The sequence below is a fragment of the Bos grunniens genome, chromosome 3 (assembly GCF_055505025.1).
Source record: "Bos grunniens cultivar Pamir isolate PY7600 chromosome 3, Bosgru_T2T1.0, whole genome shotgun sequence".
Classification (NCBI taxonomy): Eukaryota; Metazoa; Chordata; class Mammalia; order Artiodactyla; family Bovidae; genus Bos; species Bos grunniens.
Genome location: NC_141167.1, coordinates 112,180,456 through 112,188,257, shown reverse-complemented (window position 1 = coordinate 112,188,257; position 7,802 = coordinate 112,180,456).

The window sequence follows — 7,802 nt, the reverse complement described above, 5'->3', positions numbered from 1 at the left end:
TTGCAATTAGACACAACACAAGAACTCTCTCATTTGTACTAATCATTTTTTTAAGTTAATTTTCTTGATGTTTTCAAATAATTATATCATCATGCAAAACATTGTAATTGTCTTTTCTTTTCCAACATGTATGCTTCTTTATTGTTTTTACTTACTTGCCTAAAACTTCCTAATAATGTAACAGTCATGATAACAGACATCTTTATATTATACTGAATTTTAATAAGAATGCCCCTAGTGTTTGACTTCAAAGATGTATACTTTTATAGTTCTCTGGCACTTCAATTTTTTATTAATATTTAATTTTAAATTAATTTTTGTTGAATTTAATTGAATGACTTTTTGGCATCTACTGATATTATCCTGAGACTTTTCTCTGAATTTAATATGAGATGTTCCAGTGTCAAACTGTGTGCATATTTTTATTATGAAGTCTAATAATACCTAACAGTACCTGATAAGCCTTAATAATATACCTCTTAGTCTAATATCCTATTTTTAAAAAGACCTATTGGGAATTTTGCATCTGTTTTTCACAAATGAGATTCATCCATTGTAATCTTCCTCTCTCTCTCTTTTTGGTGAGTTTTTTTCTTAAAATATACTTTATATGATATTCCTATTTCTGCCCATGTTTAATTTTTAAAAATTGCATTAACTGGTACATTATTTAAATCTTAAAAAAGTTAATTTTTCCTTTCTGCATTTCATTTTCTATTTGAGATGTCTCTGTCCTAATTTTTATTTGAAACATTATATATATGTGCGTGTGTGCTCAGTCATGTCTGAATCTTTGCAGTCCCATGTAGCCCACCAGGCTCTTCTGTCCATGGAATTTTCCAGGCAAAAGTACTGGAGTGGGTTGCCATTTCCTCCTCCAGGGGATCTTTCCCACCCAGGGATTGAACCTGTGTCTCTGTTGTCTCCTGCATCATCAGACAGATTCTTTACTGCTGAGCCTCCTGGGAAGCCCACTGAATAGTGCATCACATGTATTTGTACAATTTAAAGGATAATAAGAAAGCAAATGCCAGTGTAGCCACCACTGGCCTGAGAAACAGAACTTCACCAACACCTGGCCGTTTCCATTAGCATCTCTCTACTTCTTCCCTAAATGAACTCCTGAGTTTTGAGTTAGTGTAATCTCACTTTTTTGTTTACAGTTTAACCTCTTAGATTTGCATCCCTAATAATACAATGTTTAGACTGACTACTTTTAACCTTTACATATATGGAATCATACTGTTTTTCTGTGAAGTGGCACAGTGGTGAAGAATCCACCTGCCCATGCAGGAGACACAAGAGACTAGGTTTCAATAGCTGAGTCTGGAAGATCCCCTGGAGAAGGAAATGGCAGCCCACTCCAGTACTCTTGCTTGGGAAAACCCATGGACAGAGGAGCCTGGTGGGCTACAGTCCATGGTGTCTCACAGAGTTGGACATGACTGAGCACCCCACCACCAAAAACAACACTGTATTTTTCTGACACCTTTTTGCCCTGTTTTATGAGTGTGATTCCTTGGTGCTGAGGGTATAGCTGAAGCACACTGTATTCTCTCTGTTGTATCATCTTCCATTATACAAATGAATTATCTGTTCTGCTACTGAATGACATTTTTGCATTTAAGCTTCCAAAGCAGAAATCTTCTACTTTTCAGTATAAATAGCCTGTTGGTTTTGCTTTCTACCTGGATGGCTACAGACCCCTTTCCTCTATCTTTGAGATTCAGTCTTTGCTGGAATGTATCCGTATAAACCTTCTTTTGTTAAACTTGCCTGGCACTTCTCATATGGGCCCTTTTATTTCTACATCTGGTAATTTCCCCCTGTGTTCTCATCCTCACAGAGGAAGATCGGTGCTTCTCCAGAAAAGGAGATGATAGATATTCTGTTCGAGGTTATGTGTCCCTATTGAAGTCTTTCAGTCTCAGCAAAGGAAACAAATTTTTATTTCCTTGATCTTATCACCTTAGAAATTCCACCGTGGGTGACCAAGGGCAGCCAGTCTCACCGCTGACTCAAGGGCTCCCTCTGTGGACACCGAGGCCGATGGGACAGCCAAAACTCCCTCCAAGTGACATGGGGGCCCCAGACATCATCAGCATCTCTGCTCCGTTTCTCATGCTTTCTGTGTCTCGAGCAAGCCTTGGGCGTACCTTCGGCTACCTGCCCCTCGTTGGGGACTCCAGTACACTGCCCTTTTCTGAGGCGGCGGTGGGGTTCAAATTTGGCACCACCCTCCAGAAAATGCTAGTCTTACAAGCATTTGTTCCTCTTTGTTCAAAATGCTAGACTCACTCACCTCTGGTCCGTGTCACTCTGAGACGCAGCGGGTTTGTCGTCTTCTGCCCCGGAAGTCACTTCATCTGGGAATTAGGAAGGGACAGTGTTAAGTGTATCGACTTGGACTGTCATTTTTGGACTGGAAACACCACTACGTCACCTGCATCGACTCTCAGATTGAAAGGTGGGCCTGCTGTGCATCTGTGAGGTCTCTCGGAGCCCAGCTGGGACGGCAGAGAGGGATAGGCAGCTTCTGTTTTCTGACCCACACTTTGTGAAAATCATAGCCTATTCAGCAGGTTACTGCCCTGAAGGCTGCCTGCAATTTACAGCCTCCCAGGAGATAAGCATTTGTCTCTAATGTTGAATTAGATGGTCTTTTCCTCTTAGCTTCTGGACAACAAAACGGGGACTGGCCACCTGCCAAGGCTATTGTGGGCGGGAGAAATACACAGGATGGAGGGTGAACAATGTCCTCAATACTCTTCATTTCCAGAAATTCTGTGCCTGGTGTTTTCTTTTGCTGTTAAGGGGAATCCATCTTGCTAATCCTGAAATCCTGAGATACGTGCCTCTTTGTTCAATGTTACCTAATGCTTTTTAGTCAGTGTGTGAAGGATGAGGCTGTCTTGTCATCGCACAGACACTTTTTTATTGTCTTAAGGACCTTCCTTCCCTCTGGGGAGATCTCTGGTTAAATTCCCCTTTATTGGCCTGAAGTCCCCCTAATACTCATCATACAGTTAAGATTTTCCCCTTTCTCCTGAGAAACGAATGGGAGTAGTGAAGGGTGACTTTGTTTATTATTCTTTAGCAAGTTGCATTAAAATTTATATGTACTTTTCCCAAAGAAGATAAATTATACATATTACAAGAAAGGATGAAAACACACAGTGATGCTGACATTCCCGTGAGAAGAGTCTCTTTGTTCTTTGCTTGCTGCATAATATATCTATCAGAGTAGACCTGTCTATTCAGCTGGTCTTCGGACATGACTGAAGCGACTTAGAAGCAGCAGCAGCAGCAGCAGCAGCAAGATGTCAGTGAGTTATGACTGGGAGTTTCCAGCTGATCATTCCTGCTCTTGGGAAGATAATTAAAAGGCGAGAACACTTTCCTTTAAGAGTTATCCCTTTGTGCCCACAGGACTTGCCTACAGTCTGGAGGTCTTTCCTGCAAGACCAGGGGTAGGGTAGAATGGGGAAGGCGGTCTTATGGAGGTCTAAGATACTTGAAAAGAGAACTTCATCTTCAACCGAAATCTGATAACTGCACATGTTATAGTCAAGTACTTCTTGGATTTTCTTGGCTAGAGGAAAAAGGGGAAAGTAAAAGAATTCTTTGATTTTTAAAAAATGCCTGTTGGAATCTTGAAACTCTCATCTTTTTGCCTTTAATATCAATCTGGGGGGCCTGTTTCTGGTTTAAAGGAAGATTAGATTTGATCAATCTAATCTTATCAAATATAGATTTATACAGGGTGCTCTACACAGACAGGCCAGAAGAACTTGACTTTCTCTTTTTAAATGTCCTTTTCCTTACTGAATACAATGCCAAACAATATTTGGGTACTGTCTGTGCCACTGCTGACCCGGGAGAGGAAAGAAGATGGGGTTCTTCATCTGTCCACATAATACTGGAAGCCAGAGCAGCGTGCAGGAGGGGGTCCGCAACAAGGTCTTGAGAGTAGCCCATCAACTGGGGGGTGGAGGGAGCTGGTCTGACTCCCTTTCATAACTTCCTCAAGGGCAGAAAGTCTGGATCAATGGTATCAAACAATGATAACTGCCTTGTTATTTAATGACTCTGAGGCTCAGTTTCTCCCTCTGTAAAATGATAAGAACAAAAATGTACTTTTTAGGGATGTTGGGATAATAAAAGGAGTTAATGCTCTTAGAACAACGCCTGGGCCAATATACTTAATCAATACGAATAATTCACCATAGTAGCATTACTTTCTTTGGATCATTGAGGAATATACTGCTCCCTTTCCCATAACTGTTGTTATCGTTTAGTTGCTAAATCGTGCCAGGCTGTTTTGCGACCCCGTGGACTGTAGCCTGCTGCTCTCCTTTGTCCATGGGATTTCCCAAGCGAGAATACTGGAATGGGTTGCATTTCCTTCTCTAGGAGATCTTCCTGACCCAGGGATCGAATCTGTGTCTCCTGCATTGGAAGGCCACCAGGGAAGCCATTGAGCTACCAGGGAAGTCCATTCCTTAATAGAAATGTTTAAAAAATCAAGCAACTTGATTACTAAATGAAGACGAATGGAAAATTTGAAGATATCTATATGTCTTCCTTTGTTGCAGATATACAGCCTGTTGTCTGGGCTGGGACCCTCAGAGTCTTATGTACTTTGCTTATAGCAGATAATACCTGTAAAGTCTCGTATTCCGATGCACTTCCCATGAGAAGGAACACTGTTACATATAGTGATGACAGTGGGTCTCAACTCCATCAGTTTCTTCCCCAGAGACTCCCGAAACACTGGTTTTATAGCAAAGATGCCTTCCAGCAAGACTGACTATAAAAAGAATTCTCTCTCTCGTTGACTAGTGTTATAAAATCAGAAATATGATCACATGGAAAAAAATATCCCAATTGGTTTGACAAAAATGCTTAGTTAAGGAAGGAGCAGATGATGTGCTTATTTTATTCCTCAATCATATTGTAAGTTCTTCAGGAGAAGGGGGGGTCTCCTATGTTGCACTCGGAAAGAATTATGCAAGACCTTAAATTATGGTGAAGAAATGAAGTGAAGTGAAGTCACTCAGTAGTGTCCGACTCTTTGCGACCCCATTGGACTGTAGCATACCAGGCTCCTCCATCCATGGGATTCTCCAGGCAAGAATACTGGAGTGGGTTGCCATTTCCTTCTCCAGGGGATCTTCCCGACCCAGGGATTGAACCTGGGTCTCCCGCATTGGAGGCAGACACTTTAACCTCTGAGCCACCAGGGAAGCCCAGTAAATTATGGTAGGCCCAGTAAATGCTGACATAGGTCGGCCAGGTCTTTATAGTAGAAAGAGAATTTTGAGAAACTTTTGAAAAGAGCTGTGAAATTCTTTTTGAGGATAGAATATTATTTCTAAAATTAGCATATGAAGAGGTAAAAAGAGAAGGGCCTGCATCATAGAGGAGGAGATAAGCCACATTCTCTAGGCTCTGCCTCTCTGGCACTGTCCTTCAAGTGTCCTTAGTGCTTTGAGGGCAAAATGATAAAGCCCGCATGATCCAAGGCGAGTTCTTGTCCAAGGCACCAAGGGATGTAACCAAGTCTATACAGCTATTGATGGCAAATCCAGGCCCATAACTTGGGATTTTAACCACTGGGAAGTTCTACTATCTCCTCCTTGCTCTCTGTATAGCAGGAATTTCTCCTATTTCAATATATACCTGCAACAGGGTAGAAAGAGGGTAGAATTTAGCCACTGGCTTCTTTTATGTCCTGTCAAGAGGAAGTTGAATGCAATACCATGATGTGCCAGTAGATGGCACTATATTCCATATTATTGTGTATATGGGATTTCGCCCTTGAATTTTAACTTCTATGTCGCAAAGAGTCGGACCCGACTGAGTGACTTGAACTGAACTGAATCTTATCAAAACTTGAATTTCTTTGCTGTTGTTCAGTCGCTAAGTTGTGTCTTTGAGACCCCATGGACAGCAGCACTCCAGGCTTCTCTATCCTTCACTATCTCCTGGAGTTTGCTCAAACTCTCGTTCATTGAGTCAGGGACGTTATCTAACCATCCCATCCTAGGCTGCCACCTTCTCCTCTAGCTCTCAATCTTTCCCAGCATCAGGGTCTTTTCCAATGAGTCAGCTCTTCACATCAGGTGGCCCAAAGTATTGAAGCTTCAGCTTCAGCATCAGTCCTTCCAATGAATATTCAAGGTTGATTTCCTTTAGGAATGACTGGTTGGATCTCCTTGCTGTCCAAGGGGCTCTCAAGCGTCTTCTCCAGCACCACAATTCGAAAACATTGATCGATTCTTAGTGCTCAGCCTTCTTTATGGTCCAACTCTCACTTGAAGGATAATTGCTTTACCATATTGTGTTGGTTTCTGCCGTACATCAGTATGAATCAGCCATAGGTATACATATGTCCCTTTCCTCTTGAACCTCTCTCCCACCTCCCACCCCATCCCACCCCTTAGGTTAATACTTGAATTTCTTAATTGTGGATCTACAGACTCCTGGGAATCTCTGAGTCTATTGAAGAAGGCAGACTGAGACCAGATGACCAAAGAGAATTATGAGAATTTTAAAATGTTTTAATTATCAAAAAAATTTAAATTATTTGACCAGAGATAAAGGCTAAACTTCTAGCTGAAATTCTTTTTTTTTTTTTTTTAAGGAAAAAACCAGATATTTCCTAAACTGAACTCCTAGGATGAGAAGTAGAGTTAGTGAGGCTCTGGGGAGCCCCGCCCCCTTCCTTTCAATCAGCAGAGTCCTCTTCTTTACTTCACAGAGAGGGCTTCAAATGATTAAAGACCATGAGGTCTGAAGCTGACAGAACTGGGTTTGAATTCTGGCTCTGTGGTTAGCTCTGTGATCTTGAGTATGTTGCTTAACCTCTTCTGGCCTCAGTATCTTCAGCTTCTATGTAAGGACACTGATCACACAGTGCTGTGAGGATGCAATGTGAAACCACAAAGATTATCTGTCTTATTAGCTATGATTATTTCACTTGATAAAAGTGTTTTCATAGCTAAAATCATTTGAAAACTACAGACTAGTCCGAGCTTTCATTTTAAAAAATGTGGGAACAAGGACTTAAGAGACTAAGTAGTCTTCTGATTAAGTTCCACAATTTCATAACACAATACAATTATTTATGTAAAACAAGACATGCTGGTCCTAATCTTTTACAGGTGTATCCCTCCCTACTTGGGGAAACTTGATATGTCACCATGTGAATTTATAAAGCTGATGAAATACAAAACAATTCTTCACTTAATAATTTAACATGCCAGATAGTTCAGTTTATTTTAAAATTTAATTTTTATCTTATTTTTTCGGTTTACAAAAGTAATTCTAACAAGTTTGTAAAACTTAAACAAATGATGTGCTTAATTAATGATTCTGTTAATGCAGTTAAAATGCCATTTAATAAATAAATATAAGTGGTTTCATAACTTTTCAGCCACAGATTTAATGCCTTGATTTAATTGATTTGGCAATATTTTGGTTGGGAACTTTCACATTCACTAAAAGCTGTGTAGGCTGCCAAGTGGAGGTTTTAATGAAATGAGAATTCACGGATCTGTGACTTTATGATATTGGTTGCTCTGATAACTATTAGTTGAAAGAATAATTTAAAAAGTGTTCTGGATCTAACTTCACATGTAAAGTAAATTTCATTATATCTTTCTATGTAAACCCACCTTACACTAACACTTAACTTCTGTTTCTCAGAATTCTTAAGTTTTCAAATAGTTATTTTTAAGGAAATGCGATTTTATAATGACAGAATCCCATTGCAACACCACATGCCCCATAGTCCAGAT